The sequence below is a fragment of the Myotis daubentonii genome, chromosome 3 (assembly GCF_963259705.1).
Source record: "Myotis daubentonii chromosome 3, mMyoDau2.1, whole genome shotgun sequence".
In the NCBI taxonomy this organism is placed as follows: Eukaryota; Metazoa; Chordata; class Mammalia; order Chiroptera; family Vespertilionidae; genus Myotis; species Myotis daubentonii.
The window spans coordinates 151,379,852-151,404,503 of NC_081842.1; the positions used below are offsets into that span (position 1 = coordinate 151,379,852).

The 24,652-nt window shown below is 38.9% G+C and overlaps 1 protein-coding gene across 2 annotated transcripts in view; it reads right to left on the reverse strand.

Annotated features, from left to right (window-relative positions):
- The window catches only part of LRRC8C (leucine rich repeat containing 8 VRAC subunit C), an 86,365-nt gene that overhangs the window by 35,558 nt on the left and 26,155 nt on the right, over positions 1–24,652 (reverse strand). The window contains exon 2 of one of the 2 annotated variants that reach the window (XM_059688907.1): positions 21,229–21,325. The exons of the other annotated variant lie outside the window; for it this stretch is intronic. The gene's annotated coding sequence lies outside the window, so the exon portion shown is untranslated. The remainder of the gene's footprint in view (positions 1–21,228; positions 21,326–24,652) is intronic. 2 annotated transcript variants of the gene reach the window in all.

Genomic DNA, 24,652 nt, shown 5'->3' on the forward strand with positions numbered 1-24,652 from the left:
TTCCTGTACTTATCACATTTTACTGTGAGCCTCAAACTTATCCTTTATCTCTTCTGAGAAATCAGCTGGTCCTGAAAACACTTACCTCTATCTAAATGACAGAAGATGAATGAATAGGCTGCAGTGGAGATTCTGGGAAAAGGGGAATCGGCCGCATCCTTTTCTTAGTCTGTATTCCCCTTTTTCAGCGCTCAGTCCCACTGCTTTTATTTTTTTTAAATTAAATCTTTATTGTTCAGATTATTACATTTGTTCCTCTTTTTCCCCCATAAGTCCCCTCCTCCCAGTTCCCACCCCACCCTCCGCCCTCACTCCCCACCCACTGTCCTCATCCATAGGTGCACGATTTTTGTCCAGTCTCTTCCTGCATCCCCCACACCCCTTTCCCCCCCAAGAATAGTCAGTCCATTCCCTTTCTATGTCCTTGATTCTATTATAATCACCAGTTCATTCTGTTCATCAGATTATTTATTCACTTGATTTTCAGATTCACTTGTTGATAGATGTGTATTTGTTGTTCATAATTTGTATCTTTACCCTTTTCTTCTTCTTCCTCTTCTTAAAGGATACCTTTCAGCATTTCATATAATACTGGTTTGGTGGTGATGAACTCCTTTAGCTTTTCCTTATCTGACCTTCAATTCTGAATGATAGCTTTGCTGGATAAAGTAATCTTGGTTGTAGGTTCTTGGTATTCATCACTTTGAATATTTCTTGCCACTCTCTTCTGGCCTGCAAAGTTTCTGTTGAGAAATCAGCTGACAGTCGTATGGGTATTCCCTTGTAGGTAACTGACTTTCTTTCTCTTGCTGCTTTTAAGATCCTCTCTTTGTCTTTTGCTCTTGGCATTTTAATTATGATGTGTCTTGGTATTGTCCTCTTTGGATTCCTTTTGTTTGGGGTTCTCTGCGCTTTCTGGACTTGTAAGTCTATTTCTTTCACCAGGTAGGGGAAGTTTTCTGTCATGATTTCTTCAAATAGATTTTCAATATCTTGCTCTCTCTCTTCTGGCACCCCTATAATTCGGATGTTGGTAAGCTTGAAGCTGTCCCAGAGGCTCCTTACACTATCTTTGTATTTTTGGATTCTTTGTTCATTTTGCTTTTCCGGTTGGGTGTTTTTGCTTCTTCGAATTTCAAATCTTTGACTTGATTCTTGTGATCCTCTCGTCTGCTATTGGGAGTCTGTATAATATTCTTTATTTCAGTCAGTGTATGCTTAATTTCTAGTTGGTCCTTTGTCACAACCTCGAGGGTCTCACTAGATTTCTTGAGGATCTCACTACATTTATCAGCGGTTTCTAGAAAGTTCTTGAAAAACCTTGAAAGTGTGGTTTTGAACTCTATGTCCAGTAGTTTGCTTTCCTCCATTTCTGTCATTTGTGTCCTGTTTCTTTGTCTCTGCATTTTTTATGCTTCGCTGTGTCGATAGAGTGGCTTTCTGTGCTAAGTGTCCTATAGGGCCTGGTGGCTCAGCCTCCCCAATTACCTGAAGTAGACACTCTTGGTTGTACCCCCTTGTGGGCTTTGTGCACAGTCTTGTTGTAGGTAAGCCGTGATTGTTGTAGGTATCACTGGGAGGATTTGACCTCCAGGCCAATTGGCTGTGAGAATCAGCTGTGTCTGCAGTGGGAGAACTTCTGTGCTGAAGACACCCTTCTGGGGCAAGACTTGCTTCAGTGGGGCTTTGGTGCTCACTGAGTCTGCCCCCTGAGTGTGTCCCTTATGGATCTGCAGAGTTATAATTGGATGGTCCCACTCTGACCACTGGGTACACTGGCTCTTGGATCTAAGGAGGTGCTAATCTAGCCTCTGCCTGAGGCTACCCTGCAGAAGCCAGCTGTAAAGCAATGCAAGTTTCCCTGGGGCCTTGGGCAGCTGCAGTTTGTTTAGTAATTTTCACATTACAAAGGGCCAAGCCTTTCATATGCAAAGGCCTCCTTGCAGGGCTTGGGCGGGGCGGAGCCCCAGGGGATCAACTGGGCAGGTGGAGTGAGCAGTATGGCTGCTCTCAGTCCTGTCCTCAGAGGCCCTGGCAATCGCTGTGTGTGCCTCCGAGAGAAAGCTGCCCTCGAATTCCGACCAATGCCAGACAGTCCCGCTTCTCCCGTATGAGTCTGGGTCCTCAGAGACTCGCCCGGAACTGGAGCTCAGAGCCTGAGACTCCCTCCCAATGAAAAAGACAATCGTGTCCTCAGCCACCAGCCCTCTCTGCATGCACCTCCGCACTTTGTATTTACTTCCGCACCGCACCTCCTCTGAGTCTTGGTATGCTATTCTCTTTCCTTCTAGTTGTAGAATTTCCACTCAGCCAGCCTTCCTGTGGTTCTGGATGATGTCTGTTCCATCTTTTAGTTGTATTTTTGAAGTGGTTGTGCGAGGCAGCAATCTCCGGTGTTTACCTATGCCACCATCTTTGTTTTCTCCCCCCACTGCTTTATTAAGATCCAGGACTTAAAGCTACTCACCCTGCTACTGTGAGAAGGAATATTCTTTCCTTACCTTATGGCAACGAGAAAGAGTGGCCAAGGAGGACTAAAAGGAAATTTCTCACCCTTTTGCCATCATTGGATCCAATAATCTAGCTCACTACTACATTTCTCCTGGTTATTAAAGAGTCTAATTAAGACACGGGAAAGGCTACATTTAGTGCTTATTCTCCCAAGCCTTCTGTTTCCTGGATCTCTTTTCCCTAATGCCGAATTAAAGGCTGTACAATAAACAGTGCAAAGAAAAGCCACTGTTCTTTGAATTTACTGGTGGTTATCTTTGGAAACCATTATAATGTTATCCATTCTGTCTTGCTGTTTTATCTGACCTTTTCTTAAGCAGTAATATGTCTTCCTCTTGGATTTGTTTCTTAATATAGTGTTGAAAATTCAACTGCTTGGTGCAGCTCTCACCTATGACCTATCTACTTGGCATCTGTGCAGCATTTGATATGACTTCCTTATATTACCAAAACACAACTTTCTTAACTCCATTTTGTTACTAACACTAGGTTGCAAGCTATTTGAAGGTAGAACCTATGTTACACACATGCATTATCAAAACCATGTTGTATGTAAGCCACACAAGCTAAATAAATGTGTATTCTTAGTGCCATTAAAATTCCAAACTAGCTCAAAATTTAATTTTTCTGACACTTCATGACCTCTTTTCTCAATGAATCATTGCAATCTCACTGCCCCGAATGTTTTCAAGTCATGGTTGTTCCAGCAGTAGTCACAGACAGACACCAACTCATCTTAATTTCTAAGCTTGCTTCAGAAGCTATCATCTTCTTCTATTTCACATCCCCATCACTCACTGCAACGTCTGCGAACAAGAAGCCCTGAACACTGTCTGTGAGTAAATAAATGAGTGAATTCGGATGCTTGTTCATGGAGCAATGCTTGTCCAAATCAGATCTGGGGTGGCCCTACTCTGCTGCAGTGACAAGTTCAGTACCTGTGCTCTAGTCCACCTTCTTTGATAGATTTGGTGGTTGTGTCCTTCATGATAGGTTGCTGAACACCTTGGAAGGATTTGGGCTTGTTCTTTGAAGTGGGGAGCAATTTCAGGAATAAAATGCACCTATGTAAAGAACTGGTTCTCAAATGTTTTAATCTTGTCCTGGCTGGTGGTTAGAGTGTCCGCTATCATACCAAAGGTCACAGGTTCAATTCCTGGTCAAGGGCATGTACCTGGGTTTCAGGTTCAATACCCAGCCTGGTTGGGACTTTTGCAGGAGGCAATCAATCGATGTTTCTCTCACTTTCCCCCTCCATCCCTCTCTTCCACTCTTTTAAAAATCAATGGAAAAAATATCCTTGGGTGAGAAATAACAAAAACAAAACAAAACAAAAAAACCCCAAAACTTTTTGATCTCAAGACTCCTTCACATTCTAAAATAGATGGGGTGCTCAAAGAACATTTTTTAAAATGTGGGCTGTGCTTATCAACATTTACCATATTAAAAGTTAAAACCAAGAAATTAAAAATATGTATTAACTCATTTAAAATAATAAACCCATTTCATGGTAACATAAAATATGCTATAAAAATAATTATATTCTATAAAACAAAAAATTAGAATGGCATTGTTTTACGTTTTTAAAAAATATATATATATATATATATATATATATATATATATATATATATATATATATATATAAAATTGATTTTTACAGAGAGGAAGGAAGAGAGATAGAGAATCAGAAACACCAATGAGAGAGAAACATCGATCAGCTGCCTCCTGCACACCCCCACTGGGGATGTACCCACAACCAAGGTACATGCCCTTGACCGGAATCGAACCCAGGACCCTTCAGTCCGCAGGCCAACGCTCTATCCACTGAGCCAAACCGGTTAGGGCTTGTATTACATTTTTGTAAATCTCTTTAACATCTGGCTTAATAGAAGATAACTAGGTCCTCATATTTGCTTCTGCATTCAATCTGTTGAAATATGTTTCTTGATTAAAATTTATGAACCAGATACGTGTCTGGAAAAGGGAGAAGTACCTTCCTAGCCTTTTCATATAATTGTGGATATTAATTTTTGATAACATATTAAACTGACTTGGTTAGCTGCAATATGGAATATGAAAACTATCAACTTTTCAAACTCCTGATATTAAAACTCATTCACCTATCTTGCACTTTGAATAGATCTTTTACCTATGCATGATTTTTAACAATATGCATTGGTCATCTGGAGAATATTAGATCGCTGAGTTATGTAGCTCTTCCAAATTATATTAAAATTCATGTTCATGCCCTGGCCGGTTTAATCAGTGGTTGCAATATCTGCCCGTGGACTGAAGGGTTGCAGTTTTGATTCCTGGTGAAGGGAACGTACCCTGGTTGTAGGTTTGATCCCTGTTCCTGGTAGGGGAGCGTGTGAGAGGGAACCAATTGATGTGTCTCTCTCACATTGATGTTTGTCTCTCTTTTCCCTTCCTACATCCCCTCCACTCTCTCTTTAAAAAAAAAATCAATGGAAAAAATATCATTGGGTGAGGATTAAAAAAAATCATATTCATTAATATCACCACTACTTTCATCAGAAACGCTTTTAAGTAATGCAAAGCTGTCAAACTCATAGTGGTGAGTACAAGATTTCCAAAATTTTAATCATCATTTGAAAGTCTGAATTTCATTTCTGGCAGCACATATAACTGATATATCAGTTGTTCTTTTTAAAGTGTCATTTTGTTCATTTTGAAAAAAATGTCTTCCACATACTGAAGTCTGAATAATCATTTGTTTCATTCAAGTAAAAATGGTGTAATATGATAAAGGAGCTAATTCCACTTTCAACTCAAGGACTTCCTCTTGAGACACCCATTATACTTGTTTTATATGTTCTTTACCATCACCACAGTGTATTAATACAATATGCAGCCAAGGGTTGAGAGTTATTAAAATCGTAATTTTACTGCTTCAATGAGGACATTACATAAAACTGGCCATTTTTTTAAAGTAGTGTGTGCAAATGAAGAATACAATCTCTATTGTACAGTCTGGTGCCTCTATTTTGATCCATGCTAAGACACCTCACCCATCATCGCTTTTGTACCACCAGTGAAAAAGGCAAAAAACATCTTAGCATTAAAAAATAATTTGGGCCCCGCCTGGGTGGTTCAGTTGGTTGAACATCATACCATACACCAAAAAGTTGTGGGTTTGATTCCCAGTCAGGGCACATACCTAGGTTGAGGGGGAAGAACCCATCAATGTTTCTTTCTTACATCAATGTTTCTTTCTCTCCCTTCCTCTCTTTCTAAAAATCAATAAAACATATCCTCAGATGAGAATTAAAAAATAATAATTTTGACCTTGTGGGCCCCTTAAAAAGGTTTCGGCTACCAGGGTTCCATGAACCACACTTTGGGAACCACTAAGGTAGAGGCTCATGTTCCTTTATCTATGGCTCTCCTTGAAAAAATCCTGGGCAGTCATTACAGATGAGGTACCCCCAAGGCTTTGGCTGAATTGTCTTCACAGGCGTCATTCTCTTAACATGGAAAATAGACTAAGAATCTAAGAAACTTAAGGGTTATCTACTGCTTCCTAATACTGGCACAGCCTAGTTAAGATGGATTACAAGACTTGTTAGAGAAACAGCTGGTCAAAATGACATAGCCTTTTAGTGTTATCACTCAACTCAATGTACATAACCTCTTTTGTGTGTGTGTGTGTGCACCTTGTATGTACATGCTCATATATGTATGTACATAAATATTACATATAAATGTAGTTAGATGTATAATATACACACAGATGTAAGTACATACAGACTATTGTTTTAACATATCACAAGGCTCAAAATCAATATCTAGCACAGCAGTAATCTTTGGAATAAGTTTTAATGCAAAAAAAGGGGGGAGTGTTGAATAAAAAACTCCAAAACTGAAAAGAGGATGATAGACCTTTTGCTTTCTTAACTAAAAACTGTTTAGTATTCTTCTTACACAAATTTCAGCACCTCTGAAAGTCATACATTACAGTGACAACCACACTTGATTTCTTTCATCATTATTATAGTTTCCATGTGATTTGTGACCATTTCAAGAACTAACATCTTAAGCTGTAGCAGTCATTTCTGAATAAACTGCTGGGATTAAATAGTTTTTTCCCCCAGAAGCTCAATCAGCATAATTTTATTTTACTAAATTTTTTGTTTGTTTTACTAGTAGAAATGCAAATGATATCTTTATATATTTTTTAAACTCCAATCTCCAACTTGTTATGTAAGATTTTGGTTTGTCTAATTAAGTAATGTCTTTGGAAATATGGCATTTCAACTTCAATCAAGAGATTCTGGTATTTTTAAATTAAAATATATATAAAGTTTTAAATTTTTCTGCTCTGTGTCCTATTGCAGAAATCAATGTGCACTTCCTTTATTAAAAACATTTATTATCAAAAGTAATCTTAATGGCTTCATTAGCCAAAAACCTTTACCTCTCAAATTTATCATGGCATATAATTCTTTGTTAATGAATATTGGTAAAGTGGTTGCAAATCCAGAGTTTTTTATTGCTTTCATTTATTTGACTCTTCCTGAAATTATCTTCATTCCTCTCAGGAGAATTTTAGTATTATATTTTCCAGAATTAATGACACAGAACAAATTCTACTCTTTTAACCCATGTCTTGAAGAATATCAAACTTATTCTACTTTGATTCAAACTTGACTGTTAACATTGTTCCTCTATGGCTATCAGGTGGATACAGCTAACTCATGCTTTGTTCCAGATTTTTTTCTGGCATCATCTTTAGACAGTATAATTATACATGGTTCAAGGAAACAAGGGCCCATTCTATCATATCAGTAACATGGTGAGTGGCTCCTTAAAAGTGAAATTAAACAATTCAATAATTCCTGGGCATGTAAAATATGAATTCTACAGAACCTCCCTCCTCCCCCACTACATATATTATTCACCTATGTTGCTAAATCTAACAGTCAATTCTTAGCCCTCACCTATTTGCTCTATCAGCAGCATTGGCACAATATGACCATATTTTTCTTTTTTAAAAAATTTTTTTAGTTAATCCTCACCCGAAGTATTTTTCTATTGCTTTTTAGGGAGAGTGGAAGAGAGAGGGAAAGACAAAAACATCAATGTGAGAGAAACACATCAAATTGGTTGCCTCCTACACGAGCCCCAACCGGGGCCTGGGCCAGGGAGGTGCCTCCAACCAAGGTATGAGCCCTTGACCAGAATCAAACCTGGGCCCCTTTGGTCTCTAGGCCGATGCTCTATCTACTGAGCCAAATCGGCTAGGGCATGACCATTCTTTACTTGACTTGCAGGACATCAGCCATTAAATTTTCCTCCTACTTCCTTGGCTGTTTCTCCTTAACTTCTTTGCTGTTCCCTTCTCTTCTCCCTGGCCTGTCTGGGGAGTGCCCAGTGCTTGGTCTTTGGGGTTTTCTTTTCCCTAACTCACTCATTCTCCTGGAGATACATCTAGTCACGATGCTTTAATTAGCATCTGTACTAAACACAAATTTATACCAGTATTGACTCATGGAACCAGCTGCCTACTTGACATCTCTATCTGGAGAGCCACTAGACATGAAATTCATTATGTTCCAAACCAACTCTAGCTCCATTCCCTTCTCCCTACCTACTGTATGCCACCAAAGCTCTTCTCTCGGAACTTTCCTGTCATAGTTGATGGCAACTCCTCTTTCTAGCTGCTGAGGCCATATGTCTTGGAGTCATCCCTGGCTCTGCTTTGTCTCTTACACCCCCAATCCAACCTGTCAACAAATACTTATTATATGTTCCTTAATATGTTGTCTGTCTCCTCCAACAAGAATATAAGTTTCATGAAGGCAGGGACTTTGCCAGTTGTTTTGTAGAGTTGGGATACATCTATTCCCAACTACCTAGAAAATACCGCTTGGCATATGGTAGGCACTCAATATTTGCGGAATAAATTAGTGAAGATGTAGTAATTATAATGAAGAAAAGTGGTGTAATTGCCTTTCATTTTAGAAATAATAATTGGAAAGGCCAAGTGTGTGTCTGAGTAATGTCAGGGAAGGACAATCCTGCAGCACAGGGCCAGGACATTTGCACATCTGAGGCCAGTAGGACAAAGAGTGCAAAAAAGGAACAGGCCAGAAACGCCACGATTCATTTATGGTTCTTCTCAGTTGTACCCAAAGGCTCCATAAATCAAAATAAAGTCATCAGGATATGCTCAATTATGAAACAACTGCTTTTCCTTTAGCTTGCACAGATGTAAATAAAAATCAGGAGAAAAAGCCAAGTTTTCCAATTACATAAAAAATGATATCTTTCTCTCTTGGGAGAGCATAACTCTAGATTGTATTTTACTCTGCAGCTGTGGTACATGAAACAAACTATTTCTAGAAAAATCCACTCAAGAAGACCGCAATTATATGGCTCTATAGAAATATATTTAATTTAAAAATTACAAGTGGGTTATAAAATTATAAAACCCGAAAGGCACTTCAGAGGTCATCTAGTCCATAACTCTCATTTTAGGAGTGAAAAGCTTGAGTCAAGAGAGATTAGGTGACTTGCCCAAGGGCCACAGCTAATGGTGAGTCCTGACTTCTAACCAAATCTTACTCCTCACTCTACTGTTCTTAGTTAATACTACATCACGCTGATTCAGATGTAATGAATCTATCATATACTAAGAAACAAATAGTTTAAATAGAATATCTCCCATACTCAATTTCTCTTTTCATGCTCCTATTTGACAATATAAAATTTTTAAATAAAATTTTATGAATACATTTAAATGATTCTTAAGCTATAGTGCTCTTATAGTCCCATAAATGAGAACTTCAGACTCAGAAGGAATAGTAAGAGGCAGGTTGAACTTGCAACCCAATATACTTCTGTATTATCATCCCCTTCGATATTTCGATGATGTCATACATTAAATTAATGGCCCCATCACATTATTTGGAAAATATTCCAATTGAGCTTGTTTTCCTAAGGGTAATGGTGGTCGGGAGCCACATGACTCTTCCCTAGCAATTCTTATTCTCTCTTATAACAGGAAGATGTTATACCTCTTCCTCCTTATACTTTGCACATATTTAAAGAAAAATCCCTTTAATCACTCTACTTCAAGCCGTCCATCTCAAGGGCTCTGCTTTACATGACAGTTTCCACAGTTATGTTTATCATATTCATAAGCCTTTGAATCCACTAGCAATTTGTTGCATATGATCAGCAGCCGATTTTTCTCTCACAAGCATAGATTACCCTCATTTACTTGTGCATGTGCTCTAACTAATTATGGATATAAGATATGTCAGGCACTGTGCTAGATCCTGGGGAAATGAAAATGAACAAAGCAGACAAAGTGCCTACCCTCACTCACGTGTATCCTCATGGGAGAATGCGCATTAAAGTGATTTCTGTAAAAGCATGATTTGTAACTGATGATTTTTAATTTAAATTTTTTATTGTTGTGACTGATCTTTGTGCATGTGGTTATTGTTTCCTGTGCCAATGGTGCACTTTAAGAGGTGGTTGTTTTTATTTCACTGAGAATAGGGTTTATATCTTGTTTATCTCTGCATCTTCTAGAATACGGCACAATCCCTTTGAATAGACCCTAAATAAATATTTGCTAAATTAAATTAGACCTAAACATACACAGACACTCACAAACAAATACACACACACCATCAAGCATTTTGTAGTAAAGACCAGACTCTTCTATTATGTTATTACTAGAGGCCCAGTGCATGGAGTTGTGCTCTGGTGGGGGGTCCCTCGGCCTGGCCTGCGGGGATCGGGCCGAAACTGGCTCTCTGACATCCCCCAGAGGGTCCTGGATTGCGAGAGGGTGCAGGCCAGGCTGAGGGACCTCACTGGCGCACAATCAGGGCCAGGGAGAGACCATAAGAGGGTTCCAGGGCATGTCCAGCCCATCTTGCCCAGTCCCAATCAGCCGGACACCAGCAGCAAGCTAACCTACCAGTCAGAGCGTCTGCCCCCTGGTGGTCAGTATGCATCATAGTGACTGGTCGAATGGTCAAACAGTCAGATACTTAGCATATTAGGCTTTTATTATATAGGGCTAATGGCCCAGTGCATGAAATTCGTGCACTCGGGGGGGTGGGCTCCCCCAGCCTGGCCTGTGCCCTGTCACAGCACAGGAGCCCTGCGATCCATCACCCCAAAGAGGTAGGCCCTGCCCACCCATTCAGACCTCCTTGATGGATTGCCCCAAAGAGGTAGGCCAGAGCCAGGGGAGGCCACGCCCCCAACACTGCAAGTTCCCGCCCACCCGCACCTGCTGCGCACACAGGCTCCAGCTGATAGGTCGTTATGCGTGAGGGTGTCCCGACCACTTGCATATTACCCTTTTATTAGTTTAGATCTTGTTATAAACTTTGACCCTATGATAAATAAAAGAGTGACTATTATTATGTAGCTTCACATTATAAGTAATGATTATTCAAAGAACTTCCACTACCAAAGAGAATGCTGGAGAAGAGGAAAAGAGTCAGGAATAATTTATAATTTCAAAGTTAAGGTTCACCGAAATTTTAATGTACAATGTTCTGTCATTTGTTATAAACAGGATGTTCGACCAATGACTTCTTAGGTCTCAGCTTGTACCCAATGGCTGAATTTTTGGACTTCCTTATCAAAACATTACACTGTTAAGAAACAAGTGACAGAAAATAAATCCAAACATAAAAGTCTTGTCTATAATATAATGGTTTGGAATACTTCATTTATACATCAGTATGACAATAATAATTATTTAATGCTTATTCTGTATATTTTAAGTAAATTTAAATTCGGAAATTTTTTTCTTTTCTGAAATGAGGCTAACGTGTAATCTAATAGTCTTTAAAAAATTGGACCAGAAAAGATTATCACCAGATGTTACTCATTCCCTCCCTCATCTCTGTTATTCTGAATATGCCTAGAGCCTCTCTGAGAAATACGGCTTCAGCTCTCTCTGCATCCTACTGGTCTTCTTGGCCACCTCTTCATTCCATGTTGTCTCTATCTCCTTTAAATCAGGTACAACTTTCCAGAAGGCAAAGAGTGTACTTACCCACCCCTCCCCCTATAGGATCCCAAATCCTTGAAAAGACTATGTGTTGCCCCTCAAACTCTTGATATCATTCAAATGTGATTTAGACAAGGTTTCAGTTCTTTTTATCAGTCTCAACATTAAAAAATGAAGCCTAGAATTTTTTTTTTTTTTTGTAGTTTGTAATGATTGTTTTCGAAGACTACTGGTATGTCTTCTTCCAAAGGAAAAAAAGAGACTGAGGTTTATCTCCAATCCACTTTTCCCCTGGAGCAAAGAAAGTCCAATAGTTGTAAGCAGCAGACATAACATGAACATACATGTATGTACAGGCCAGAAAATGCAAACCAAACAAGTTTGGAGAGTCTATGAGGAGGGCGCCTTTTTTTCCTGATGAAGGGATCCAAGGAGAGAAAAGTGGAGGAGAATACAGTAAAAGTCCTGCCCTTCAGAACATTCAAACTAATGTTTTTTGTTTATTGTTTACCCTCTGGAGTGTACAATAATCTGAAAAGGCAAGGGTCACCTTTTAGTTCATCTTGCTAGCTCCATAGCCTAAAATGCTCAATAGTTTGTTGAGTTAAATTCCAAATGATTCTGGGGGGGGGGTGGGGGGACAGGGGGGAGTTGTCTTTTTTGTTCCAACAGGAAGCTTGGTGTGTTTTACAAATACCTTTTCACAAATACAGATAGACTGGTACTTATAAAAGCAGTCAACCAAAAGTGTGCCAGGGAAGTTAAAGCAACTTGTTATCAAAACTTTCCCACTAAGCTTTTTGTTTTTAATGGGATAAAATTTTTAAATTTCCAGACGTTAAATACAACAAGTAGGAAACAGTAAACATTGCTCAGGAAACAAGAGATTGGTGTTTAAAGTGAGAGATTAAAAGACAAATGGATTTATAGTCTGATCATTTTTGTCGCCCTTTTTATTATTAAACTCATCTTTCCTGGAACCTACCATCCAAAATTTCCTTTTTAAGATCAGGGATCTTAGAAGGATTCCTAATAGCAGAAAAACTAACTGCTGAGTAATTCTGCTTGGGGCTTTTCAAGAGGGTTCTCAGGAAGTCAGCTCATTGTCTTTCCCCCTGGATGTGCTCAGTAAAGTGATGGAAGGAAGATGTTTGGGTCTCCAGCCTCCAGGGAAGAAATAAAAACCCAACTCTGCAGGAGGAAATCAGCAACTACCAGACGTTCACTGTCAGAGTATTAAAACTGCCATGAGTGTACCTGAGCATTAGAATATTTGGTTTCTGTCCATCCAACCAATAAATATTTAATTCAAGACTGCGTGCCTACAAGAAAAATATTTTTTTGAGTTTGGCTCTAAATTTAACATATTGATTTAATGGCCATCTTTTCCAAGTATGACATTATTTCTCACAGCAAAGCTAAATAAAATCTAATGTGATGATATTCAATAGTCCTAGAGTCTCAGATCCTAGAATCTGAGGGAGGCATACAAGGCTCTAGGACAGTGGTTCTCAACCTGTGGGTCGCAACCCCTTTGGCGGTTGAACGACCCTTTCACTGGGGTCACCTAAGACCATCCTGCATATCAGATATTTACATTACGATTCATAACAGTAGCAACATTACAGTTATGAAGTAGCAACGAAAATAATTTTATGGTTGGGTCACAACATGAGGAACTGTATATAAAGGGCCAGAAGGTTGAGAACCACTGCTCTAGGAGAAGAGGTCAAAGGCCACTTGCCTCTCAGACCTAGACTTTGACAAAAATCTAAACAGAAGAAATGCTTGGATTATATGAATCACTCAGGAAAATACATCTGTTTTTGAAGCGATTTATTTAGTTAAAAACAACAACAAAGAGGAACAACAAAAACTATCGCAAAGGAAACAGTGAAACTAGGTGATTGCAATTGTCAAGTGATACGTGTGGCTCTCAAAGGTCACTAAAAGGAGATACAAGCAATAGTAGCAGGGCCTTGTGGTGCTAATACTGTCACTGGAATGTTCTTTCAATCCCCCTTGCTTTGCAGACTCTGATACAATCTGCAGAGCTCAGCTCTAACACCATCTGCTCATGGAAGCCATCCCTGACCAGGTCAAATCCAGCACCAGAGGCCACCACAGCACAGTGGACTTCCCTCGATGGCGGGCCCCTGTCACAGACACCATTCTCCATTCATCTGTGTGGTTCTTGGATTAATGTCAGTCTCCACTGTTTTCCCAGCACAGTATTTGGCACATAATAGGTGCTCAACATTTATCCATCAAATAAAAGAATAATGGATTAAAAACAAAGTCATGAGAATAGTGTAAGTGTGAGAGCTCAGACTTATTCATTTGAATACTTTGTCAGCAGTTTGGAATAAGACCCAACTCAATACCATCTTTATAGACACTGTACAGTATTTGGAAACTATTTACTTGCCGTTGCTATTGTTAATCAGAAAGACGGCTTGGGACCAGATAAAGTCTCCCTGAGAAAACTATCTCAAAGACATTGAGAACCTTGCCCAATTTAAAGTGGTTGAGAGACCTAGAAGACAAGATACTGAAGCTGAGCAATATACCAACTGGCATGGTGACACCTAGTTATCTTAAGACAGCTTCAGAAGCGGTTTTATCCAGTAACTTCATCAATGGGATGAAAAGGTGGATACGGGATGCTTAAAAGGAGCAAAACTAGTTCAAGAGTTGTTAAATTGGGAGGTTTTAAGTATTAATCACAAATCCTAAAAAGTAAAAAAGAAATCGTGTAGCAAGGTCACAAAAATTTATTTAAAACATTAGCTTTAGTAGAAAAAGCTAAGAAAGAAGCAAAAAGAAACTTACTTTTAAAAGCCAAACATTTCAAAACCTTTGTTGGAAGTTCAGAAGTAAAGTGGGATTTCGGAATGAGTGGATGACCTTTTGGGTGGCGTAGGGTCAAGGGAAAAGAGAACGTTTATGGAACAACTGTGGGATTTGTTTGTTTTTGGTTGTTGTTTAATGTTGATACTATTTTTCAGATGACCCATGTTAAAAACTTTTTTTTCCATGTTAAAAACTTAACAGACCAATGTTTTAGGGGCCTAAAAAATGGTTACACAAACATAAATTAAAATTGTTTAAAAACAAAATACATTTGCATTCAACAGAGAAATAGAAATGGTGGGAAGACACGTTGGTTCATGTCTACTCAATGTCCTTTGTTACAAACAGGGTCAGCGACCGGATTGTTGTGGGAAAGAAGTGGGGTTTGGGAGAATGAGATGGAGAGAGCCATCAGACCTTAATTCACCCTGGGCTCCTTCTGGAGGCTGAGAGAGGGATGAAGTACCATTGGATATTGCTACTCCAGGAGGACAAAGTTTCCCAAGGATAAAAGCAGTGAATGACTTTGAAAATCTTTATCGCCCTAGTAGCACCTACTACAGGGCCTGGAAGCATTATTCATTCTTTCTCTGAGTACTAGAGTAGCTTTCATCTGCAAGACATTAAGCTCAGTAATGTGGATATACAGTGAGTAAGAGAGACATAACCACTGACCTTATGAACCTTACATTACGTTGGAAAAACAGGTAATAAATAATTACACAAAACCATTTAGTCAAAATTGGGATAGGTGTGAGGAAGTGGGAGTTTAGGATACTCTGATAGATAGTACTCTGAGGCGCCTGAGCTGCTGGGGGTTAGAAGTGATGCTGCATGGAAACATGAAGGACAGGTGGGAATGGTTATCTAGGGACAGTTGGAGGCCAGGGCCAGGAGAGCATGCCGGGCAGGATGAAAGGGCTGCAATGTAATGGCTTTTTGTCCCCCCTCTGAGAAGTATCATTTTGCCCTCCATCACTCACTATAAATATTTTGTTTTTGTTTATTTTGAATCAGGGTGGAACTCATGTTTTCTGTCTCTGGAGACACAGGGTAGCCTGAGCTGGTCCTGATTCCGTGAGACCAAGGGAGCAGTAAGTTACATGTTCTCAGACTAAAATGGCAAAAAGCCACCAAGACTCCCAAGTCTTTATCTAAGGCATTTATGCAAATCTTACCCCAAGCAACCTTTTTGTAGAAGCCTGTAGACCGAAACAGTTTTTCCTGCTGCTAAACTGTCTTCTAAAACACGTGGACCAAACTCCACTGGGTCTCCTGGGTAAAACTCCAGGTGACGCCTCAACTCTTGTTAATGCAGTGTGAAGATGCCCAAAGTTCTGCTTGAGTAGCCCACGCTTGTACTGAATTTACAAAATTCTCATCACAAATAGTGAGCATCGTTCTAGAACCTCAGTGGGCCAGTCATACCAGTGAGGGGGCTGCTCAGTAATTTCCTGGGACTGAACACAAGTGGCAACTATGAGGGCCAAAGGCGGCTGCTCTCTCCTGCATCTGCCCAAACATGGTCCAGCCTGCAGGGTAGACGACACACTTAAGTTCCAGTTCTTGCTTAGGAATGGACTTCTGAGGATATTCAGTCTCTGGCTGGAGGATAGTCTCCTTTGGGCTGTTTTTAAATTTTCTTCTTTGTTCCCTTTGATATATCCTTTTTTCTTCCTTTTATTTCTTCCTCCTGTCCTCCCCCTTTCCTCCCTCCCTACTTCTTTCATCATTTGTTATCCAATTACTATGTGTTAAGTATTAGGGATAAAAGATAAATAAGAAGCTGTAGTCGAATATGTGGGGAATAGATCTGTAAACAAGGAGACTCAAAACGTGTTATCCCTTCTCTGTGCTCCTCAGCACTTTGTATGGATTCAAACCCCAAGGGTCTGTGTGAACCAGACCAGCATTAAAAAAGATACACGCCACATGGCCATTTAACCCCTACAGGTAGTTTGCCAAAAGGTCAGAGATATAAAACCTAGCACGAGATTGCCCTGGGATGAAGTAAAAATGAAAATGGAAATAAACAGCTACCTTAACTTTTACAATCTGAACTTAGAAACAGAATAGTTTGGAATAGATATTTTTTAATATAAATCCCCTGGTATATGAATTGTTGTAACTTGATATTCAAAACTCAAGAACCAAATAGATTTGGATAATAAGAGGTACTATGAGCCTGGCCTGCGTGGCTCAGTGGATGAGCGTCGACCTATGAACCGGGAGGTCACAGTTTGTTCCTTGTTGGAGCACATGCCAGGATTGTGGGCTTCATCCTGAGCAGGGGCCATGCAGGAGACAGCTGATCAATGATTCTTTCTCATCTCTGATGTTTCTCTCTCTCTCTCCCTCTCCCATCCTCTCTGAAGTCAATAAAAATATGTTTTTTAAAAAGAGGTACTATTAGAGATGCTATTTATTAAATATTTCTATCCATTATTTATTTTTCAATTGACATACAATACTACATTAGTTTTAGGTATATACTAATAACAATGATTTGATATATGTATATATTGTGAAATGATTACCAGAATAAGTTTAGTTAACATCCATCACAACACAGTTACAATTTGTTTTTCTTATGATGAGAACCTTTTAAATCCACTCTCTTAGCAATTTTGAAAAATACAATACAGTACAGTTAACTATAGTCACCATGCTGTACATTATATCTCTGGGATTTATCTTATAAATGGAAATTTGTACCTTTTAACCACCTTACCCATTTCATACCTGCTCCCTGCCTCTGGTAACTACCAATCTGGTCTCTATATCTATGAGTTCAGTTTTTTTAAAAAAATTATTTTTAGGATCCACATATACGTGAGATCACATAGTACTTATCTTTCTTTGTCTCACTTACTTCATTTACCATAAAGTTTTCATGTTGCCTAAGGTCCATCCATGTTGTTGCAAATGGTAGGATCCCTGTCTTTTTTATGGCTAAATTATAGACATAATATGCATACATATTTATCACATTTGTGTTATCTATTGATGAACACGTAGGTTGTTTCCATGTCTTGGCTATTGTAATAATGCTGCAGTGAACAAGGGGTGCAGGTATCTTTTTAAGTTAGTGTTTTCGTTTCCTTTGGATAAATACTCAGAAGCAGAATTTCTGGATCATATGGTAGTTTTATTTTTGTCTTTTGAGGAACCTTCATGCTGTTTTCCATAGTGGCTGCACCAACATACATTCCCACCAACCTTTTCTCCACATCCTTCCCAACACTTACTATTTCTTTCTTTTTTTATTTTTATAATATTCTAACAGGTATAAGATGATATTTCCTTGTGGTTTTGATTTGCATTTTCCTGATTAGCGATGCTGAGCACCTTTTCATGTACTTGTTGGCCATTTGTATGTCTTCTTTGGAAAAATGTCTATGTAGATCCTCTGCCTTTTTTTTAAAGCAGGTTAGTTTTTTTTTTTTCTATTGAGTTATATGAGTTCTTTATATATTTTGAATATTAACCCCTTAGCAGATATATTATTTAAAAATATTTTTCCCATTCCATAGGTTGCCTTTTCTTCTTGTTAATGGCTTCTTTGCTGCACAGAAGCTTTTTAGTTTGCTGTAATCCCACTTATTTCTTTTTGCTCTTGTTGCCTTTGATTTGGTGTCAAATCCAAAAAATATTGTCAAGACTGATGTCAAGAACCTGACACCTTATGTTTTTCTTCTAGGAGTTTTATGGTTTCAGGTCTTAAATTCGTCTTTAACACATTTTGAGTTGATTTTTGTGTATGGTAAGATAGTGGTCCCGTTTCATTCTTTTGCATGTGGCTGTCCAGTTTTCCCAACACCGTTTATTGAAAAGACAATCTCTCCCCATTGTTATGTTTATCCATTATTTCTTAAACTGGCTTTTTTTATTTTTCCTGGTGAGAAGGTCCACAGCACTTTTTAAATCCTCAGTGGGATTTATAATCCCCCCAAATACGTAAACACTACACCAACAGTACATCAGCGATTATGACTATAGAAATAGCTGTGTAAAGAAAGCAGCTACAGGAATTAAATGAGAAAAAAAATCAGAAGAACATGAGTGAGTCAGCAGGAGGGTATAACAGCTTTAAAGGTATCAACTTCAAAGAAAAAATGAAATTATTTGGGTTGTCCTAGTAACACCAAGATAAAATGTGGAAGTGAAAATGTGAGACTTGACATTTAAGAAAACTTTCTTCAGCATAAGGTCCCTCACATCATGGAATGAGCTTTACCATGGCGACAGGAAAAAAAACATAAACGGATTAAAGAAAGAAAATATCCAAGGGAGGAGAAGCATAGTAATAAGGATTAAGCTGAACTAATAAATATCCTGTACCTTTCTTTTCTTTAACTCACATTATTAAATAGGGGAGAGCAAAGTGTCTGCAGCGATCAAATTAGACTTTCTTCAGTGACATGTGATCTTAAATGATTTTAAATGTTCAGCTTTTGTATTATTTCCACCCACTCACTTTTCGCCAAATGGTACAGAACTTCTACTCATTCTAGAGCTCTGGCTTTATTAACAAGAAAAGGCAAAAGATAAAACAAACAAACATAAGGAATAGGTTATATTTTCTATGCTCAATCTCTACTTTTTTTGGAGGTGATAATCTCTGGTAATTAAGACCAGACCGGACATTCATATTAATATAGCATTATAGTGGCTGGGGCACAGCACTGAAGTCCAAGTGTCTCATTCTCAGTCCTGGCTCTGCCACTTGTACGCTGGGTGACCATGAGCAGGTCGCTAAATCCTTCTGTTTCCTCCTATTTAAAACGGGGAAAAGGATATAGCTTCTTTCACAGGGTTGTAAAGTATGTAAGGGATAACTGTGGCAAACACTCTAGTTCTAACTTGAGGCATCACACTAAAAAATAATTATTTATAAAAATATAAGAAACAAACTTTGAGAGAAACATTTGTGTTAAATGGGAAAGAAAAAGTATAACCATGAACTTGTAATATTTTTGTGCCTCTCAATTGCCCAGCATTAATGTTATCTGTTGAGCTTTCTTTTTAACTTCCATGTTAAAACCATGAGGTAGGTATTACCTTGGTTCTATGATGAAGGAAATGTGCAGAGACTAAATAATTTCTCCATGGTTGCAAAGCCTGTGAATGGCGCAGCAAAACTCCCACTCAGGTCTGTCAGATGCCAATGCACAAGCTCATTCGACTTCATGAGAGAAATGTTTTCGTCTCTAACAACCTTCTTTACTGGAAATTTAGCCCTGTCATCTATGGGCAAAAACATCCATTTGGGCAGTTCGCTATCTGAGGACTGAATTCAGGGCATATTTGCGATTTGCACACTCTAGCTTAAAATCTGGTGCTGGGAGAGAAGTCCAGTCTGAGGAAAGATTTCTTTAAAGGTTAGAAAGGACTCAGCTTCTCTCTGTAAAGGAATTACTGGTATGGGACTTACTCTTCTAGAAAAACAGAATTTTACCGCAGTCACAGGAGGCCTCTATGCTGTACTCTTGATTACAGCAATTTCTTTTGTCTGGTGCTAATCCCTTGGGTGGAGAACACAATCCCCAAATTCCACGCAGTTCCAACCCTTTAGTGGGAAAAGTGTGTGATTTCTAGGAACTCAGTGCAGCAAAGCAACAAGAACCCTCTGTACCGGGAATTTGAATACTGGGAAATGTACACCAAATTAAAATAGAAGGACAGTGACTACTTACTTCCTTTTCATTGTTCTTGTTCCAATTAATTTGGGCAAGACAATTATTAACCACCTCTTGTCCCTAGAAAATGATTAGAATCTCCCTTCCCTGGTGTTTCAGTGAAGTGTTTTGCTTTATTGCAGATGCGCCCACAGAGAGGATTAGTTTTCCTTTAAAAAAAAAAGGTTCAAATGTTCACTGCTTTTTAAAAATTATGACTCTGCATTTTGCCTTTCCCATTCAGGCCCCACAATGTTTCCAGAGAATTCCCAAGGGTACCTAATGTCTCTGTCCAATCCATGGCGCCACAGCCTTAGTTCTGCCAACTAATTTTTGACGTGAAGACATATCCAAACGTATTGGACAACTCAGAAGTTGCAGCTCAGTTAGAGGAATCTGACTTTGAGGTGATTTCACATCCACCTGAGTTCCCCAGCTCACGTTCCCTCAGCCTCAGTTTTCTTCATATCATCAGAGGCCACCTTGCAGATACTTCTGTTACTGCCCTGCTTTCTATTTTACCTAAATTTCTTCATCCCAGCTTCCCAAATTCTTCCTTCTCAAGTCTTCCCCGATTTAAGGAACGCATGATCTACCTGATGGATCGATGTGGGGGTTGAGACAGGGAGATGAAACTAAGATTTCTGACTTTGAAAATCAGAAAGGATGTGATTGCCATTTACTAAAGGGAGGGGGAAGCTACAGAGGAGCAGCTGTGGGGAGGGGGTGGGGAGGAGTTTCGCCAGAGACATGTTAAGCCCGAGATGTCAGCCGTCCAGGTGGAGGGGCTCCATTAACAGCTGGATGTATTAGGCTAGCGTTGAAAGATCTGGCCTGAGGATGTACATTTGGAAATGATTAGGGTATCGGAAGTAGTTAAAGCCACGGGAGAGAATGGAGTCACGTAGGAAGTATATAGGGAGAAGAAAACTACCTAAGGATTTCCAGCAGCAAGGGGCATTTTCCAACCAGATGTGGAATTGGATCACTCTCTTGCTTCCTGTATTTTTCTGCAGAAATGTCTTATCAGAGACACATTCTCTGATCATCATATTTACAATATTAATACTAACTTGACAACACCAGTAGCACACCATCCCAGCATTCCCTTTTTCATCCTCCAAGTTACTTTTCTCAACAGCATTATCTTAATTGATATATTACACATGTGCTTACTTGTGTTTTGTTCTGTCTCCCGCCTTACAAGGTAAATTCCATTAGAAAAGGGGGCTTTGTTTTGTTCACTCTTATCTCCCAGTATGCAGAACAGTGCCTGGAACAGAAACAAACAAACAAAATACTGAATAGTTGCTGAATGAGTGAATGAAAAAATGAGTGCATATCTATTCTAGAATTCTCCCACTTGTGAAACATATATAACAGAAGCATTTCTGTGAATACCAGAATTTAGGGTTAGGTGCACTTGGTTTTGGGGAAAAGAACCACTAGATTTCTTTTGCAACTCTGCACTTTTTTATGACACCTACAAAGAAGGCATAAAAGGCCTCTTGGGAGATTTATATGGAGGTTGAAAAGGAAAATCTTTCTTTGCCTTGTTCAGTGAGTTGAAGAGGGAAGACAAGAATGAGAAAAGAGGTGTTCTCAGCCTGATTGATTTGGAACCTTGGGCTCCTTTATAACATTAGCAGAATCATATTCTTTACTTTACTCTCATTGACTGCCTCCGTGACACTTGCCCGGCTATGGAATAAGATAAAGACCACAAGAAGAGAAGAACAGGAGTGTGCTAAGCAACAGCAGTGCAGTAGTGACCATTGATGACTGGGGTCAAGAAACTCAATGGCAAATGACCAGCAACACACAAGTGCAGAAAAATGGGAAAGTGAGGACTGTGGGAAGTTATGGTGATTCAGAAGTGCAACAAATGAACAATATCATCATTCTCTTAAAAAAAAAGATACTGAACTTGTAGTATTCAAGAGCCAGAAAGGTAATCGTTTGCTCTAACAAACATCATTTGGGTCCCTTACTAGACTTTGAGGCTCTATCTTTTAAGAGGAATCGGGAAAATATTAGATAGACATTTATTTAAAAGCAACAAATTATCAAAAATGTATCCAGATGGTAATCATTTCTGACTCATCTCCATTGCAATCACCCTGGTCCATGTCATCATCATCTTTCAAATACATTATTGCAGTAGCCTCATAATTGGTCTCCCTGCTTCTACCATTGACTCAAACAGATAAGTCTCAACTGAGCAGCCAGAATGATCTATTAAATTATTGAGTTTCTCCTTTGCTCAAAATCATTTCTCACTTAGAGGAAAAGCCAAAATCTGTACAAAAATCTCACAAGGACCTTCATACATGGCACTCCCCCAACCCCAATACCAGTGGCATAGCCTTCTCCATTCTTGCTTTGCTCCAGTCACATTGGAACTTCTTGAACAACAGGTTCACTCCTTCCTCAGGGCTTTGCATTTCCAGTATCCTTTGTCTGGAATTCTCCTCTTCTTGTTATCTGTGTGGCCCAACCCCTGACCTTCTTCAGGACTTGCTGAAACTTATCCAGATTCCAACCACGCTTCACCATCTCTGTCACTGTCACTCTGGTCCAAGCCTTTACCAGCCCTTGTTTGGATAATACTGCAAAGTTGATGTAAAATTACAACCCCACCCACAGACCCAGCACTCTGTCCTCCTGCCCTGCCTTAGTTTTCTCCAGAGCATTTAGTATCTCTGCACATAGTACATTTTTTAAAATTGATCTTTATTGTTGAAAGTATTACAGATCTCCCCTTCCCCCCCATTGAGCCCCTCCTCCCCGCGTCCATCTCCTCACCAGGCTTTTGCCTCACTATTATCTGTGTCCATAGGTTATGCATATATGCATATAAGTACTTTGGTTGATCTCTTCCTGCCCTCACCCCTTCCCTCTGAGAATCCTATCTGTTGTATCCTTCTTTGTCTCTGGATCTATTTTTTTGATCAGTTTATTTTGTTCTTTAGATTCCACATAAAAGTGAGATCATATGATACTTGTCTTTCTGTGACTGGCTTATTTCACTTAGCATAATACTCTCCAGGTTCCTCCATGCTGTCTCAAAGGGTAAGAGATCCTTCTTTTTTTACAGCTGCATAGTATTCCATTGTGTAAATGTATCACAGTGTTCTTGTTTTTTATCCACTCATCTACTGATGGGCACTCGGGCTTTTTCCAGATCTTAGCTATTATAAATAACACTGCTATGTACATAGAGGTGCATATATTCTTTCGGATTGGTGTTTTAGGATTCTTAGGATATATTACTAGAAGTGCGATCACTGGGTCAAATGGCAGTTTCATTTTTAATTTTTTGAAGCAACTCCATACTTTTTACAACAGTGGCTGTACCAGTCTGCATTTCCACCAACAGAGTACTAGGGTTCCTTTTTTTCCACATGCTTGCTGGCACTTGTCATTTGTTGACTTAATTGATAGTAGCCAATCTGGCAGGTGTGAGGTGATACCTCATTGCTGTTTTAATTTGCATTTCTCTGATGATTAGTGACATTGAGCATTTTTTCAGATGTCTCTTGGCCATTTCTATGTGCACTTTGGAGAAGTGTTATTTAGGTACTCTGCCCATTTTTTTTATTGGGTTGCTTATCTTCCTTTTGTTGAGTTGCCTGAGTACTTTATATCTTTTGGAAATTAACCCCTTATCAGATGTATTATTGGCAAATATGTTCTCCCATACAGTGGGTTCCCTTTTCATTTTGCTGATTTCTTTTGCTGTGCAGAAGCTTTTTATTTTGATGTAGTCCCATTTGTTTATTTTTTTCATTGTTAGTCTTGCATAGGCATCTTATCAGTGAAAATTTGCTACATAAGCTGTCTGATATTTTGCTGGCTACATTTTCTTCAAGGATTTTTATAGTTTCATGATTTACATCTAAGTTTTTTATCCATTTTTGAGTTTATTCTCCTGTATGATGTTAGTTAGTGGTCTAGTTTCATTTTTTTTTTTTACATGTAGTTTCCAATTAACCCAACACCATTTATTGAAGGAACTATCTTTACTCTATGCTCTTGCCTCTAATGAAAACTATTAATTGAACATAATGTCTTGGGTCAATTTCTGGGTTCTCTGTTTTGTTCTATTGATCTACATGCCTGTTCTTGTGCCAGTACCAGGCTGTTTTGATTACAGTAGCTTTGTAGTATAACTTGATATCTAGTATTGTGATCCCTCCAACTTTGTTCTTTTTTCTCAAGATTGCTGCAGCTATGTGGGGTATTTTTTTTTTTTTGGTTCCATATAAACATTTGGAGTGTTTGTTCTAGATCTGTGAAATATGCTATTGATATTTTAATGGGATTGTGTTGAATCTGTAGATTGCTTTGGGTAGTATGAACATTTTAATGATGCTGATTCTACCAATCCATGAACAGGATATATTCTTCCACTTGTTTATATCTTCTTCTATCTATTTTTTTCCCAGCATTCCATGGTTTCCCGAGTACAGGTCTTTTACCTCCTTGGTTAAGTTTATTCCTAAGTATCTTATTTTTATTGTTGTTGTTACAATGGTAAAAAGGATTTTTTAAAAAATTTCTCTTTCTGAGAGTTCATTATTGGAGTATGAAAATGCCA